Here is a 19140-nt window from a genome sequence, read left to right as displayed (position 1 = left end):
AGAGGTTGGTTTATTTATAAAAATGCAAATTTAAAAGCCTTCTAGAATAAAAAAAAAAGGAGTCCTTTTTTAAGCCCCATAAATTAGGTATGTTCTCCTCTATACAATACACATTTGTCTCTTTTTTTAACTTACAATATATGCAACATCAACAATTAAGTAAATATTTTGGATGCTCATTCAAATTTAAATCCCTAAGATGCAATAAGTTAAGAACCTAATAAAATTTCTGATCATAAAAACTATACAGAAAAGCTCACTTACTTTTTTGATGAATTACATTAGAATTTTTCTGTAATACTTTAATATCATCTGGGTATGTACCTATACCTGTAGATATATACAGTGTCAACTATTTTGATAACATTTTAATATATGCATATATGCATACGTGTATATAATATGCATTTTCACACCATGGATTCATAAAATCATAAAATTTTAAAACTAGGAGGGTCCTTAGAGTTTGTATAATACTATTCTCCTTTTACAAATGAAGACTATACAATTCAGAGAGATTAATTGACTTGTTCATTGTTACCAGGCTGGCAAGTAGCTAACATTACAAATATTAGGACTAGTTAATACTGTGTATATATGTATATATATACATATATATAAATCATATATGTATAAATACATATGTTTATATATGCATTTATAAATGAATATATACAAATATACTTATATATGTGCATTCCTATATATGTATGTATGTATATATGCATATACATACATACATCTATTAAAAATATTAGCACCAATTGATACTAGAAATCAGCCAACAACTTCAATTCACTTCACATTGATCTGAGGTGCCTTCCGTGAAATGCACTTTAATATATGACATTTAAGAACATGGTGTAAACATTTTAAATCTGCTGAAATAGAAATAAATGTTAAATAAAATATGATATTTCTCCATGTTGAAAACTTTATAAAGTCAAAGAACATAAACCATTAAAACAATGACTTAAAAAAGGCAGCGAAGAAACCAAGTTATAGAACATTCATGTGAACAAAGGGCATCTTTGAAAAACATGATGCTCTCTACTTGAGAGCATTACTCCGCCACTTCTCAGCTTAGTCCAATGAGCAAATCAATCAACATATTTGTATCTTATATTCTTCATCTGCAAATGAGATTGAGACTACATTATCTCTGAAGTTCTTCCCAACTCTAAAATTCTATAATTTTATGAATCCATGCTATGAAAATCAAAGCTGAGATGAATTTGCCTTCCTTTCATAAGTTATCACAAAATTGGCTCTTTTCTCCTAGAGTTTATATCTGTACAATTACTGTGAACAATGACAGAATTCATCCACTTTCTAGAAAGTAGGATATTGTTCATGGAGTCAGGAAAACTTGGGTTCAAATCCTACTTGTGCACTTCAGTAGGTATGCAGGCTATGATCTAACCACTTCAATTTCTGATGCCCAAATTCCTCATCTGTGAAATGGAGATATCTTTTTTTTTTCTGACTTCATAGGTAGATATTAGGCTCAAATGAAATCCTTTACATACAATCTACTTGAACTATATAAATATCAGCTATTATTTCCAAAACTTAGTCAACTCCCATTTGAGTCCTTTGGAAACAAAATTGCATTCACAAATACATGAGGGAGCAATAATTTCATTAAGATAGAAAAAAAATCTTTCAAACCAACTGATATAGATAATATAGAGGTTACATGACTTGCCCAGTCTTTTTAGCTACTGCCCACAGATGGGAGGTGGCCCTTTCTTCCTAACTTTAATCCCAGCATTTGGTCTACTATTTCTTGATTCTTCAGCATCAGGGTAGTAATAAAAAATAAGTCAAATCCCTAGAGTTTTGCTGTTGTTGTTGATGTTAGCATATTGCTAATGAAATCAGTTTTTATCTCAGTCACCTTCATCAATTAAACAGAATGATTTTGCAGCTGTCTTCTTGGGAATCAGCTGTTATTACAACTAAAGAAAACATCAATTGGAAAACGTTATTCAACCATGAGTACAAAAGCTTTCCTGGTTAGTGGCTTCAGGTCTAATTAGGATGTGGTAGAATGGGCAGATGGTGTAATCACTGGCTTTGCTTCATCACAAAAGAGAAGAAAGTAACAAATCAAAAAGGGTTTATACCAAGGGCTTAAGATTCCATTCCATGCTAGGTGCTACTAGTGTTACCAGAAGACAACATGGTCCCTGTTGCAGAGGAAGTTATCATTTGTTGAATAGACAGAAATATGAAACAATTTAAGATCAAAACAAGGCTATAAATAAAACAGGTCAAGGTTTTAGAAGTTTTTAACATAGAAGTATAATAACCATTGTTTTGCAACCTTCATTTCTATGTCCATTTTACATTTGGAAAATGAAGAAGACCCTCCAAAATCTAACTCTTTCCCTCTTCTCCAGCCTTATCTCTTACTATAAAGTAAAATGTAAATCCTGATTTAGCAAAACTTGACACCATCAACAGATGGACTATTTGCCCAGTTTAGAATGTAATTCTCTCTCCTATCCCTTGTCTAAACCCTATTCTTACTTTAAGACCCCACATCCTACCTCCTTCATGAAACCTTTCTCCATATCCCCAACCCACAATTATCTTCTCTCTTCTCAATTCCTTTTGTTCTACCTATTTAGAAAGCTCTTTTGGCATTTAATACATGCTACTATAGCTTAACAATTCTCTACATACATACATACATACATACATACATACATACATACATATATATATACATATATATGTATATATATATATATATATTCTGCTATCCTACTTAGATTTTCAATTACCTAAAGACAAGACTTGCGTCTCATGCCTTCCCTTTTCTCACTTCCAGGGACAATCCTTTACACACAGTAGGTTCTCTCCAAGTACTTGTTAATCATGATGATAATGGTGATGGTGATGATATGATGAAGTACTATTATAAGACTTATGAGACTGTGGTGAGCAAATTCCAGGACAATTTCATGGGGGGAAATATTTGATCTCAACACTGTAGAACAGAGTAGGCTATATTGAATTGATTCAACAAATAGTTACAGATCACTTACTCTGTTCAAGGAATTGCACAAAGCCCTGTGAGTGAAAGAAGATGATATTTAGTATAGTCTAGGTTTTATCCTAAAGAAACTATACTAGAATATGGGAGATAAGCCATATATGTAAAAGCCAGTAAGACTGAGCAATGTGGAATAATTTTTCTAAAATTCAGTGGAGGAAGAAATTACTTCATGTATTCATTTAAAAAAAGGCAATGTAGTATATAAGAGAAGGGGTCTTGGAAGACTCGGATTCAATTCTGCTATGTACTGGTGGTATCACCATGAGCAAATCACTTAAGCTCCCAGTGCTCCCAGGTAAGTCTCTGAGACCAGAAAGTTTCAGGAGAGCTGATTTTCACTCAAAGAAGTACTTCTCCAGGGGTTTTCTATACCAATTAAGACATAGATCTAGTTTTTTAAAGTACCTCCTATGTATATGTGTGCTAAGCACTTTCTCTTTTTATGTTATTTTTTTGAAGATGGTTTATATAGTACCATTTTATTTTATTTCTAAGCCCTTTTGGTGAGAAGGGTTGGCAAAAGCTAAAATCTTTACTGGATATGGAAGAAGAGGCAGGGCAAGCTAGAACTGAGAGAAAACTATTCCTCCTCTTCATTAACCATTCACCAATAAGAGATGTCTTGAGCTGTCTCAGTGGAGAGCTAAATAATGAGCTTCCAAAATTATATTCAATGTCTAAAGATCCTGTATGTCTTTGTCTATGATCACTGAAAGAGATCACTGACCAATTAATTTATTGGTTACTGCTAGCCTGAACAATAAATTAATTTTTTTACCAAGAACCCAATCACTCAGAATTTTTAATCATATATTACCAATCTTAAAAACAGAGAAGAAAAAAGCAAGGATATGCAGAGTTGGAGAGGACAATAATCACTCACATTTGTATGGGACTTTATAGCTTGCAAAGCTGTAAAGAACAAAAAGTCTAAATTTGATTCCTTTCCTAAGAAAACAGATATTGTTGACATACCAAAAGGTAGGTGTTGTAAAGATGCTTTATGTTACAGTGCTTCTGAAATGTTTAAGAATTCATGATGCTTTAGATTTGGCTGGATAGATCATTTTACTAGGGCTTTTAAGGGTTAGCTATTTAAGTTCTTTAAACTACTTAATCATTTAGAGGCACAGTTTCCATTAGACAATAGTAATGTCCGCTTTTAATACAACAGCATCTAAAGTTTATATGTTGCCTATCACTCATCAAGATCTTTCTCAACTTTACCTAAAGGATGGCTCAGGCATCTCAGCATCCCTTGGTAAATCAATTTGATTTTTTTGAGTAAGAATTTAAATCAATGCCTTGAAAACTATTTATTCAAGGGAGACAATGATTCCATGTGGGACCTTTTAAGGACTTCTGTATATTTTTCAAGTTATTTATAAAATAGAACTGAAATTCATGGAGAACCTTCCAGATGGGGACAGCCTTCTTTATCTTGTTCCATGTCCTCCAGGTAGTGCAGATGTGAACTTCAGCATCCCAATGGAGTTCATTGTTAAGTAATACTTTATGGACCTGGAAGGTCTTGGTGTGCAACTTGCCCAAGCAAGGAGAAAGGGAAAGTAGAGAAACAATACCAGAGAGAATTATTAGCTTATGGTATAGTCTCTACGAAAATCGAGTTCCCTGTAGTCTGGTCTCTAGAAAGGAATAGAAAATATTGGAGCTCATCTTATGGGAGCAATCTTGAATTAATAAGTACAAATTGGGCAATATATCGTAGGCCTTTGTAAATGTATTAATGATCGGGCAGAATATCCGATATCCACACATCCCAGGTGTTTTGAGATGTTGGAATGAGGTAATGTAAATAAAGGGCTTTGGATCTTTAAATTATGATCAAATATAAGCAACATTAACAATCATAGTACTATTATTTATATACTTCTTTGATATGTCCATGATCTTTGGTACTATTTTTATGGATATTCACTAAAGCAATGCCAATTGTAAGCAATGCTGATGACCTCTTGTGGAACTCTATTCTTTTTTTTTTTATTTTAATATATTTTATTTGATCATTTCCAAGCATTATTCGTTAAAGACATAGATCATTTTCTTTTCCTCCCCCCCACCCCCCATAGCCGACGCATAAGTCCACTGGGCATTAGATGTTTTCTTGATTTGAACCCATTGCTTTGTTGATAGTATTTGCATTAGAGTGTTCATTTAGAGTCTATCCTCTGTCATGTCCCCTTGTGGAACTCTATTCTTATCTGCCTATAAATCCACAAAGGAGTTTACTCAACATTCTGTGGAACTCTGCTACCTCCCTCCCTATTGTGGGATACTAATGAAACATAGGCATTCTCCATGAGTTTTGTTATCCCTCCTTTTACTTATATATTAAATTGGCTGAGAGTCAACAGGGCACAGGAGAAAGAGGGATGTACCTAAACTCAGGTGAGGCCACAAGTTCAAAATCCCACCTTGTAGATTTACTAGCTGTTTGGTCAAAGACAAATCATATAAAAAGAAAAAAGAAAAGTTTATATTTTGATACTTTAAAATTTGCAAGGTATAATGGGAATATGAACCAGGCTGTAATTTTCAGACAGTTTCTTTAAGTTCTTTGGGTCCTAAACGCAATCAATTTCTCCAGATCACTCTAAACAGTCAGTCTTACACATTTTCATCACACATAGTAGGCCAATTTGAGCATATCAAAAGGGTTATCAAGATAATTTGCACGCTAAATTATTCCAGGTACTCATTAAACACTGGAGATTTTTTTTTTAATGGAAAAATTCCTACCCTCAAGGAATTCCCATTCCATTGGAAAAACTTATTTTCTCCAAATAAATTTATGCAGATAAAGGGATTTCAAAACAAAGCGCTAAATACCAGCCATCAAATGATCAGGAAGAGATTTTTGCATTGTTTAAAAAAAAAAAGTACCAGATTCTAAAAATATTATAAGTATTGTGGCAAGGGATACTTTTTGCTTAAACTTTTAGAAGTTAATATACCACCATTTTGTCAAAATTGAATTTTAACCGGAAGAGACTGTTTAGTTTGAAACTCTGAATCATTGTTTTTTTGAACAAGTTCTGAACTTGACAGAACGAGGTCTCACCTCCCCATAATTCCTTCCTTTCATTAATGCTACATTCTCAGTACGCATAAAAGATACAGCATGCCCTAGATACTGTAGTCATTAATATACATGCATGAGTTAAAGGTGATTGGAAGAGGGACCTATTCTGAAAAGCTCTGGACTTTCTCAGGCTGGTTTTTAAGGCCCAGAATAAGTAGAGTTGGTTCGACCTAAAGATATAATAATGGGTATTCAATAAGAGGCTATAGAAAAAGATGGTATTTGAGTCTATGACAGCCTCATGTGGGAATGCTTACATTTTCCCTCTATCATCTAGTCTTAATTAAATATCAATCCAGAGCCAAACAGCTGTCACAATGGACCATATCATTACTATCAATTTGATATTTTAATTAAAGCTATTTTGAAAGCTGTTAGGTTTGCAGGTTAGCTTTATTGAAGATCTTTGGTATCAGCCAGCAACTAATATGGTGGGTTTTTTTTTTCCCTTCAGTTTTAAATACAACCTCAGAGTACATGACTTTAAATATTCATTAGCTGAGTCTAGAATAAAATGGCAAAAGAAGCCTTGGGCGGTTATAAACAAAAGTAATAAATGCATTAAGGAGACAGATTTGTTTGGGCCAACTTGGTTTCCAACCAGTTTTGTCTGATAGATTGTAAGCCTATAACCAGGAATGAAGGACTGCTTTCTTTTTTTTTTTTTTGGAATGATTTCAATGGCACCTGAACCTAAATCATGATGTTCAGCTGAAGATAATACACTCTTTCTTCATTTCTGCCTCTTAGGCCACTTCCTTTGGAATCCTGCCACTTCCTATTCTAGATCATTCTGATTTTCCGGTGATTGGTGCCCCATTCTAAAAATAATTTTAATTTCTTTTGGAAATATTCTCCATCTCCTTCCCCTGTTCTCAGTGCCCCAAGAACAAAAGCTCCTTCAGGATAGGGACTATTTGCTCTTTGTCTGGATCCTCAGGACCTCAAGGATATAATAGCATTTAACAAATACTTGTTAAATAAATGAATTGACAAGTATACTCTAACTAAATTAATTTTGTCACCAGATGTTACCCTAAATGTTGATTTACAAAGTCAAATCTACTTTTTATATGAAAGAAAGCATTTTAAATGTTGTTACATCCATTTTTATTTAATATGAAGAATGTTTGATAAATTATTTTATGCTAAAAATGAATAGATTTCCAATATTTACTCATTTACAATTTACTTATTATTAAAATTGGCCTTGACGTCACTACATTGATTACATGGGTTAAAAGAAACTCAAGAAATAAGATTTTCATGGACAAAGAAACAAAAATTATGTTTTGGAAATATTAATAAACAAAAGCAAATTATTATGCTAACATACTAGTTGTTCCTGAAAGTTCACTGATACAGAGAAAATGTAATTAAAGGACTCAAAAATCTGTGACTAATCTTTACTGAAGAGAAAGGAGCTAATGGCATGTACCATCCTAGACTGGAGATACAAAGGCAGAAATGAAAAATTCTCTACCCACAAGGATCTTTTATATACATCTAGAATACTCAGTAGTGATTGGTAGGGGATATTAGAGATTATTGCCTTGGAGTGACATTTGAAAGAGATGCTATGAAACTAATATATATAAAAAAGAGACAACTCTACAAAATCAACTAAAATGGAAAGACATTAAAAATATGTCTTGCTTCCTCTGATCTGTCTTTTTATATCTACCAAGAAGGAAAATAGTAAAGGAAAAAAAATTGAAGAAAACATTAATGAAACTCTTTTATCAGGATGAATGCCATTCTTGAGATATTGAGGATAAAATAAACTAAATATGAGTGGAAGGATGGAAAATAAGCAAAATAAACCTACAAAATAAAAATAACAGAGTTGTAGTTGAGAAAAGAAAGGGGCATAGACAGTTGGTCTCTGCCAAGTAAAGAGATTTGGCAGCCAAGAGAAATACAGATTTAAACCATTTCTAAAATCCTATTGGATGAGCATGGTGAAAAATTATGCTAAGTATCATTTCATGAAACCATTAGAAGCAACGAAAATTATAAAGGAAAGAAAGGAACAATAGAAAAAATATTATATGCTATATAATATTTATACATACCATCAACTTGAAATCTGGAGACCCCAAATCTGCCCTGGTCCCCAGAGAACTCTCCCTGAGGGAAGTCCCAGACTCACAATTTTAGACAGAACAGTACCCTTTTGTCCTATAGTTTCTCCTATTCTATCAAAGTCCTGGGCTGGACCTTTCCCTTTTGTATCCATTATTTATTGTAAAGCATCAGCCTCTCCCAGATGATTCTGTCTTGGATTTAACATTTCCTTGTAGCCAGGGTAAAGCCAATCAATCATACTTCCCTGTCCTTAGTTCCCCAAATGGTATGTGAGTTTCCCAAGTTCTTTTGTTCTTTGGAGAATCTTCTAACTGTAATTCCTCCCAACAAATACTGTCCCCAGAGACCCAGGGTATTGATTCTGTGTAGTATTTGGTGCTTGACTCTGAGATAGATTATTGTTCTCATCTCTTTCCTGATTAAAGATCTGTTTGTTTGTTTTTTTTTTCTGACTACCATAGTAGGTCTGTGTTTTTACAAGTTAACAATACAATACATAGAGAGACTGCAGAAGGAAAAATAATGTTTATGAGAAGTATGACAAGAGATGAATTAATTCATACCATCCTAAGAGTACTTAAAAGACAAAACAACAAAGAGTAAACCAAGTAGACAAAATATAGGAAATTTTCTATTGATATAAATATGGCAAACTTCCTTTTAGAGAGAGAGCATGAGAAAAAGAAAGGAGGTGGATAGAGGGAGGCAAGAAGAGAGTCAAGGGGTGAAGCAATGGGGAAGAGAGGAAGGAAAAAATGGAAGAAGGATTTGAACTAGGGTCTTTTGGACTTCTGGCCCAGTTGAACTATATTTTGTGCTACCTCTTTGCTTCAATGAAGAATGTCTTTTGCCCAGAGTATGGTTGAATGAATACCTTCTAATGATGGTAATAATGGATTGAAAGAAGGTAATAGATATTCTACATTTTTGTTGTTCAGTTGTTCAGGCATTTCTGGCTCTTCACCTCCCCTGGACAATAGCATGCCAGACAGGCCCTTTTGTCCTCCACTCTCTCCAGAAAGCTAAGCACATGTTGGTTATTTTTATGACACTGTATAGCCATCCATTTTTCTACATAGATCAACCCAAAAGTGAAATAATGGAATCATAGAATTAAACTACAACACAGATTCTTCCTAGTTGTGTGACCCTAAACAAGTCATTTAATACCCACTGCCTAATGTTTATAGCTCTCCTGCTATGGAACCATTACACAGTATGGATTCTAAGATGGAAAGTAAGGGTTTATGGATGTGTGTTTTAGAAAGAGAGGGAGAGAGAGAGAGAGGAGGGGAAAAGGAAGAGAAAGAAAGAAAGAAAGAAAGAAAGAAAGAAAGAAAGAAAGAAAGAAAGAAAGAAAGAAAGAAAGAAAGAAAGAAAGAAAGAAAGAAAGAAAGAAAGAAAGAAAGAAAGAAAGAAAGAAAGAAAGAAAGAAAGAAAGAAAGAAAGAAAGAAAGAGAGAGAGAGAGAGAAAGAGAGAAAGAGAGAAAGAGAAAGAGAGAGGGGGCAGGGAGGGAGGGAGAGGGAGGGAGAGGGAGGGAGGGAGGGAGGAAGGAAGGAAGGAAGGAAGGAAGGAAGGAAGGAAGGAAGGAAGGAAGGAAGGAAGGAAGGAAGGAAGGAAGGAAGGAAGGAAGGAAGGAAGGAAGGAAGGAAGGAAGGAAGATGTGTAGAGCAACAGAATGGCAAATGGCCTCAAGTTCATGTTCTATGAAGATCAGCTGAAAATATAATTGTCTTCAAGTACTTTTGGGCTATCCCTTCAGCAGTCAGTGAGTGAGTTAACTAACATTTGTTAAGAATGCATTATACACAAGATAGCCTACTCAGTGCTGTGAATACCAAGGAGAAAAACAGTGCTCCCTCTACAGAAGCTCAGTCTAATGAGAGAAACATTACAGAAAAACAACCCCCCAAAATGCAAACTATTATGTATAAAGAAGATCTATATAGAATAAGGGGGGAATGTGTCTTGGAGGAAAAGTCACATACGAAAAGGGATTAGACCTGTTCTTCTTGGGGCATCTAGCTAGCCCAGGGGAAAACCACACCTGGAGGCAAGAGGTCTTGGGTTTACATCTGGCTTCTGACACTTCCTAGCTGTATGACTCTTGGGCCAATGACTTAACCCAAATGGCTTAGCTGTTACCAAAAACTAGGTATGATGCGTAGAAGTTTCACTATAAAGAATAAATGTCCTCACAATGAGAGCTATCTAGATGTGCAATTGGATACTTTGGAGGCCAGTGATTTTTCTCCTAATGAACATCTTTAAAGCCTATGTGAACACATATTAGCTATGTTCTAGAGGAGATTTTTTTATGCATAGTTTTGATCAGATAACTACTAAGGCCCTTTCCAACTATTGAGCTTCTATGATTCTATTATGTAGGGAAACAACTACCAGGAAGAAGAATTGGGTTTCAGTTCTGTTTCCTTGGCCTGATCTTAGACAAATTTCTCAGGACTCTGAGTATCAGAAAAAATGGCAGCCCATTCTGATGATCAACACTTAAGTAACTGAGCTTGACTAAAATACTAACTTGCCATCCAGTTTCCAAAAATTTCCATCTCCTTTCTTCCTCTTTCTCTTTCAAGAACCTTAACAGTAATGATAATCACTGATGAATGGGGCAAAAATGGGGCTTTCATTAAGATCTGAACTCCATGCAGTATCCTTCCTCCCTTAATAGAAAACAGGAAGGGTCATTGCCACCAGCAATAGTTTTTTTATACTGACCAACTAAAGGTCATAGCTAAAAATGTCATTAATTCAGGCTTCATTAAATCAGCTGTATTCATTAGAATGGGAGCTAGATTTTAGTTTCCTTTTTTTTTCTAAACAGAGCAGATTTATGCTGCTCTAAGGTTTCTGAAGCTTTTTACCTACATTAATATATTCTAACCCATTCTACACTATTAAAGTTTTGCTAATCAAATTAATACTGTAAACAATTTGGAAGGATATTTAAATAAGAGAATAAAATTATTCAAGTAGCCTCAAGCACTGGAGAGAAGTCCCTTTAAATTTAAATAATTAATATACTATATATAATACTATTTTCTATTTATCCACCAGCTCCTTAGGGACTTCTTTCTACTTGGTAACATTGTGTTAGCCATCTTTTAATACCTAAAACTGAAACCGATTTAAATCATTCTTTAATTTCACACTAATTAATTGACTGTCCTTCCTTCTCCCCATGCAGTTATTCCATATTGATGGGGATTTCTTGAATTTCTAAGAAAACTTTGTTATGTACATAGTGTATTTATCTAGTAACTAACATCCAGATTGCTTTAAAGGCTAGAAAAATGGTTTAAATACATTTGTGCACTTGATCCTCATAGTAATACCATAGGGTAATTATCCTGGCATTTCCATTTTACAGATGAGGAAACTGGACTGAAAACAGTGAAGGAATTTATTTAGGAAAATAGAATAAATATGTGTTTAGGGTTGTATCCAAATGCAGATCTTACTGACTTCAAGATCAGTCATACATGTATAATTTTTGAAATCTGCCCTCTACCTTTCTTCTTTATGTATTTTGTTTATCTATTGATGTACATCATTTCCCTCCCATTAGAATGTAAGCTCTTTGACATCACAAAGAGAGTTGTAAATATTTTAGAATATATATATTCATTTCCTCTTTTCCCTGATCACCTTGGGAAATAAACCTATAAATATTGCTGGGTTAAAAGGTATATACTGTCTTATAACTCTTTGAGCATAATTTCAGATTGTTCTACAAAATAATTGAATAAATTCACAATTGTACCAACAGTGTATTAGTTTCCCCATTTGTCCACATCCCCTCCAACATCTATCATTTTGCTCTTTTATCATTTTAGCCAATTTGATAGGTGTAAGATGAGGTCTCAGTTGTTTTGATTTCCATTTCTCTAATAACTCTAGAGAAGTTTTCATATAGTTATATATATATATATATAGCTTTGATTTCTTCATGCAAAAACTCTCTTCATATTATTTGATTATTTGTCAGTTGGGGAATGGCTCATATTCCTACATATTCCATGAAATTTTCCATATATTTTAGATATGAGACCTCTATCTGAGAAACTGTCCAGAAAAAAGTCTTTCCAACTTTCTGCTTTCCCTCTAATCTTGTTTTGTACAAAACATATTGTATAAAAACATTTCAATTTGCTGCTTGCAAAATTATCCATTTTATAATTATTTTCCTATCCAGAGACAGAACTGATGAATAGAAATAAGATATCAAAGACAAAGGGGGAGAGAAAGAGAGAGAGAGAGAGAGAAAGAGAGAGAGAGAGAGAGAGAGAGAGAGAGAGAGAGAGAGAGAGAGAGAGAGAGAGAGAGAGAAATATATGTATATCTTTTTGTCAAATGTTGCCTTCTGCAATGGGGGGGAGGAAAGGGAGGAAAGGGTGTGTTAAGTATTTTAATGTAACAAAAATGAGTAAATAAATTTTAATTTTAAAAAAGAATGTAAAATCAATGAGGACAGGAACCACTCTTGCTTTTTCTTTGAATTCCCAGGGCTTGGCCGAGTGCCTTGCTGGCACACAACAAGAACTTAATAAATAAATGTTTGTTGATTGATTGTGACTTTTAATCTTATGGTCTACCTCCTTACTCACTCAAAAGTTGAGTCCTTCACCGATAGGCTTTTCTGGGTTTTTGGCTATCATTGCTTTAGCATCAGTACGTTTGTACTTGGTTTGGAATGGACATTGAACACAAGCAATATACAGCACAGTTCTATCTGGAACCTCTTACTTTATGCAAAAAAATGAAATACCCGAAGAAGGGCGCATTCTCTAATAACTCTATCTGGCCAAGAGGCCCTTGCCAAATTAGAATTTACTCTCCTGAACTCATTTGGAATGAGACCAGAGCATAATACTGCCTAAGAGGCTTGACAATTCTGACTTATCAGGCTGCCTCCTGGGGGAAAGCTGACCAATTGCTTAATTGAGCATACAAATGTAGCAGCCCCTCAGACACACTCAATCAATACAAGATAAAGTAAAAGGAGGCGATGGGCATCCCTAAATGAGTAGCCTGAGCTTTCCTGGAGAATATTGGAGGGTAGAGGCATAGTGTAGATAAAGCACAAACAATGAAAGGGCAGAGGTAGGAGCAGCAAGGTTTTCTCTTTTCCCAAAGTCCATCTCAAGGATTCTGGCACACTGCATCCGTTTTTGCACTGATGATATTCACCCTGGAGTTTCTCACCTCTTCCGCTTTACCAAAGAGGTTGTTCTGTTCTTGTTCAGTGGTTTCAGTCATTTCCAATTCTTTCTGACCACATTTGGGGTTTTCTTGTCTAAGATATTGGAGTGATTTGAATTTTCCTTCTCCAGAGCATTTGAAAGATGAGGAAACTGAGGCAAACAGGGTTAAATGATTTGCGCAGAATGAGACAGTTAGTAGTGACTGAGGCTGGATTTGAATTCATAAAGAGGAATCTTCCTGATTCGATGTCTGAATACTTTATCCATTAAAGAGCGGATAATAGGTGTTTTAAGAGAGAGAGACAGAGATAGACAGACAGACAGACAGAGACAGAGACAGAGACAGAGACAGAGACAGAGAGAGAAAGAGATAGAGACAGAGACAGAGAGAAAGAGAGAGGGGGTGGGGGGAAAAGGAGGGAGGTTGGGAGAGAACCCAGGCACAGCTGAAACAATGAAGAGATGTTAATGTAAACTTCATTTCAGGGCAAACACTGTCTTCTGTCTCACAAAGCAAAGCTTTTTTTTTTTTCTTCTTGAGCAAAGCTTGCACAAAACCTCTTCTCTATGTGTTCAGTCAATAAAGCCATCCTTTTTTTTGTGAAAAAGAACTCATTTATCTGGAAGGAATCTCCCAGTTACAACCTTCCTACTTATTTCTGTAACCCGACATCTTTGGCACCAAAATAAAGAAAAACATTGACCAGACTCTAATGGCTGTGATGAGGAGCATTAAAAAAAAATTAACTTTACAAATAGTGGTGTGTTGGATTTTTTTTTCCATCTGACTTATTTCACTGGCATAGGGAATTCCTGGAAAAGAAACTCCCTGTGGGTAATAGGCAGCTAGGTGGCTTAGTGGATAGAGAACCATGCCTGAAGTTGGGAGGACCAGGGTTCAAATTTTGTCTCAGAAATTGCCTAGCTATGTGATCCTGGGCAAGTCACTTAATCCCAATTGTCTAGCCATTACCATTCTTCTATCTTAGAATCTTCTAAGACAGAATAAAAGGTTTTTTTTTTGGTTGTTTTTTTTTTTTAGGGAAGTTGTAAACTAACATAGATTAATAACTGAGTTAACTCTGGGGACTAACTTGCCCAGACTTCCACAGCCATTGTGGATGGGAGGTAGAACTTGAAACCAGGTCTTCCTCCCTCAAATGTTGAATCTTTATCCATGATGCCATGCTAACAAAAATGGAGAAAATGCCGAGATCAGCTGAATCTCTATAAAGAAATGACTATTTTTGCAACAGCCATTGTATAAAGCAACAGGATCAGATGGCTGGAGCCAGGCATCCTCCTCAGACAATCATGGCTTATGTGATATGAAAGTTCAAGGAGCACTTATAAAAAAGGGGGGTGGTGTAAAAAATCCATAAAGTCTTTTAACTTCATAAGGGCAAAGGATAGGGTGCATCGATTGCCATAAGATTGCCAAGGATTTTGCTCTGTGGCTGAATGGCTTAATCCACTCAAAGTTTGGGGTCTCTGCTTTAATGAAGCCATCTCTGTATGAATGGGTCAACTTAAGTTCTTCATAGCAGGGAGAGAAAAAAGTTGGGACTGAGCCAATCCCCACTAAACTTGGTGGGAGATGAGATAATCAATAGGGCTCTCCTACCACCTTATAAAGAGCAAAGGTTTTCTCTCACTCTGAAGTACAAATGCCTTTAGAAATAAGCGGTACAACAGCAGAAACCTATATTTAAGGAGATATTAAATCTGATGTCAGAGGAAAAGGTGTATGTGTGTTTATGTGTTAGTGTTTATATGTGTGTGTGTATGTGTGTTCTGGGGATGGAGATGGAATCCTCCATGTGGAGGGAGCTAGAGAGAGACAGGTTAAAGAGAAGTTAATGCCCCCCTTATCTAATGCCATCTATTAAAAACAAGTTGAGCTCTTACCTTCAATTTATTAAAGAGACTCTACAACTATATCAGGCTGTTAAGTGAAATAGCATAACATATTAGCTGAATATTTGATTTTTTTGAATATTTAATGAGAAATATCTGGGTCATGGTTTATTATCCTACTATCCCTCATTATTCTGTAAAACATATGATTTTTAAAAATTGTAAAACCCAAGAAATATTTGAAACCTAAATGCAAAAATGGAACTTTTAAAAAATTAACAAAAACAAGAACCTTGAACATAAAACTGAACACTACTTTCCCATTGAGAATCACTAAGATGGCATCAGAATGTATAAGGCTCGTTAAGAGGCAAGACATGCTAAGTGTGGAAGTTTGAAAGTTATAGAAGCCTTGGAAAGGCTTTCTTTAGACTTGCCTTGTTCAGGCTAATTATCACAGATAAAAAAGGCTGCAGTAGATAGCTTAGGGAGCAGTCATTAACTCTCAAATTCCACTAACCAGTTCTCACATCACAACTCTTTGTTGCTTCAGTCACTGTTCTTGATTTCCACTCCCTAAAAACCCAACTTCTCAGATAATGCCTTAAGTGGAACTAGAATATATTAAGCCATGAACATTAGCACAGGTGCCCAAGCAATTAAGCCCATCTGTCTTCAAAGAAATCAGTCTTGGGGGGGAAATAAAAAAAAATGACCAAGAACTATTCATGGCTTCAAGCACCTAACAATCATTCATTGCTTTCAAGTCAAAAAGAATGGGAAGGGTTTCTGAAAAAATACTTTATTCTAAAAATATGACAACCATCACTGTCTAAAAGGTAGGTTCTACATGACATTCCCCATTTTCCCCTTTCTTTCAAAATTTCTCATGCAAAGTAATCCATATGTAATTCAACTTTCTATGGTCAACTCAGGATTATCTGTGTTGGATAATGGCTGTCTTCCTCTTACTACTCTGCCAATCCTGGGCTGTTTCTCTGTGCTGAGAAGTCACCATATGTTCAGGGAATTAAACTAAATTTAATAAGTAAAGCATAATTTTGGACACAAGGTAGATTGCTACAAAAATTCAACATATATTCCAAAAACTTTATGACTTTTTAAGGTTATCTTCTGCATACAATTATTCATACTCTCAACATTTCTATCTTTGACCTCCCAGGCACCATTACATAGTTCTTTCTTTACACTCCAATCCTCTGTGATCATAAGTTTAGAGGGAGAAAGGATATTTGAGATTATCAAATCTAAATTCCTCTTTTTAAAATTGGAATCTAAGTTCTGGCTTCAGATACTTATTCGCTTTTTGACCCTGGGAAAGTCACCCAACTTTGTTTGCCTCATTTTCCTCATCTGTAAATTGAGCTGGAAAGGGAATGGCAAACCACTCCAATACCTTTGCCAAGAAAATTCCATATGGGGTCGGGAAGATTCAGAAAGGGCTGAAATGACTGAACAGAATCAAAAATAAAAGATAAAAGTGGTTAAATGTCTTGTTCACAGTAACCAACTGGTGAATATCTAAGGAGGGATTTGAACTCAGACTTTCCTTGCTCCAGGTTCCAGTATCCTACTCACTTCATTATGTCACCTCACATTGTTTCAGTTATCATCCCTTTTCAGATCACTCCAAATTTTATGTATCCATTTCTAATCATTCTACTGAACTCTAGTTCTAATTGTTTGACTATAACCTGAGAATTTCCATGTGGATAGCATGGAAAATTGAAAATGCTTAAAAATGAACATATTAGCTTCCACTATAGATTAATCATTACCAATAACGTCCCTATTTCATTTGTTAATGATACCAATATTCTGTTAGCAACTGATTATTTATATTTCTGTAAAAAGATCACTGGTTCCAGGGTCAGAGAACTTGGCTTCAAATCTCACCTCTGGAACTCTCTGTGTGATTTTTGAATAAATTACTTAATCTCCCTGGGCCTCTTTTTTCTGGTCTGCAAATTGAAGGAGCTGGTCTGAATGGCTTTGAAGATTTCTTTTAATTCTAAACCTATGATCCTATGTTTGTGTGTTTATTTTTTACTAATCCATTAGCAAATCTTCTCTTTTTTACCTCCTTAACATTTCTCTTGCCTGTTTCCTTCTCTCCATTCACATAACCACCACCCAATTCAGCCCCTCATCTCCTCTCAAACTAACATAACTGGCCTCCCTGTCTCCTAATTCTTCCCTCCTCTAATCCACCCTTCACAGGACTGACAAAATAACCTTCCTAAAGCATATACCTGAACCATGTTATTTGTCTCCTCAAAATACTCAATGGCTTTCTATTTCCTAAAATTTAAAACAGAAAACTCTTCTCCTTGAAATGTAAGACCTTCCACAATTTGATTATCACTTGGGTTTGCAGACATTATTTATTACTCCCCTTTACAGAATCTATTCTCTACCAAACTTAATGTGGCATTCTGCAACACCAAGCATGTATGTAACTCATCCTTTCCTCCAAATCCCCTGAGAGGTAGAATGCACCTGATGCTCATCTCTGACTGACCAGAGGATGTTAATATTTGCACTTACTGCAAAGACTTAAATTTAAAGTAATATATAAATATCTAGTATAAGTCATTGTCAATAACATCCATACTTTGCATAGCACATACTATGCCAACAACAGAAGACCAGATCTCTCTTTAGGAGGAAGTATTCACCCAGGGTGAATCTGAGATCCCAAACTGTCAATAAGGGTGCCAACAGTATTCTACAGTGGTGGAAATGGTCCATGAGAGGCTGATGGAGAACTGGACTTCCACACAGTTGAAGTAGCTGGTGACAATGGGTAACCAAGGCTGCTAGCTCATTATCCTGAGGGAAGTCTGAATTTTCAGGCCTCTGAGCATTTCTACCCATGTGAATATTGTCAATAATGATAGAATGGAGAAAGTGTTGACTGTCATTAGAAGATAGAGTCTTCCATCACTCAATGGAGCCTTCTACAATGATCTGGAGTCTCCACTCTGTTGTACCTTCATTCAGAATGGAGGAGGGAGTCTTCAAGACTTTGCTGCTCTATCTTTATAGATGAAGCAGATAAACTAGAGGAATAGAGGGGGAGTCTCTTGCCTAGCCTCAATCTGGCCATTTGAACAATTTGCTGCAAGTAAGAACCACACGTGTCAATCATCTCTAGCCAGAAGCCAAGACAGCAGCTTGCCCATAAAACTTGGGTTGACTCCTCTTTCCTCCCCATCAATTTAATTCTTTTTGGACATGAAGACCATCATGGGTTTGATTGATTCAAAGGATTTTGTCATAATTCAGTTGGTTGTTCACTGTCATAGCAATGAGGCCAGAGTCATCATTTTCAATTTGTGTCTCCCACTGCAACCCACCATCTAGATTTTTTTAGATAAACTATAATTTAGAGCCAATGTTAGAATGGTCATGTTTGCAATTTCATGGCTCTAGGATTTCCCCTTTGCCAGACTAATTGTAGCAAGTTGCTGATCCCACTCAAACATTCAGTTTATAAACATTATTCCACTGCTTGAATTGACAAAATCAGAATTGAAATATTGGAATATTGCATATTTTCTTTATTTTTGGTCTTAATGAATTTTTTATTTGAGTTTTTCATTCCAAATATTCCAATCATTCCAAATATTTCTCTTCTTTATCCTTCCAAAGAGATATTACATATATCATAATATTGTTAGAGGTAAAAAAAATCACCACAACTGATGGATTCACTGAAAAAGTCTGAAAACATGCAAGTGTGTATGTATTACCTCTCTCAGGAAGGAGGCATTCTCTC

General features: G+C 35.3%; 1 protein-coding gene across 8 annotated transcripts in view; it reads right to left on the bottom strand.

The window, feature by feature from the left end:
* The window catches only part of NTNG1 (netrin G1), a 473391-nt gene that overhangs the window by 282275 nt on the left and 171976 nt on the right, over positions 1-19140 (bottom strand). The gene's annotated exons all lie outside the window — the stretch shown is intronic.

The sequence above is a fragment of the Monodelphis domestica genome, chromosome 2 (assembly GCF_027887165.1).
Source record: "Monodelphis domestica isolate mMonDom1 chromosome 2, mMonDom1.pri, whole genome shotgun sequence".
Lineage (NCBI taxonomy): Eukaryota > Metazoa > Chordata > Mammalia > Didelphimorphia > Didelphidae > Monodelphis > Monodelphis domestica.
This window is presented reverse-complemented; position numbering and strand designations above follow the sequence as displayed.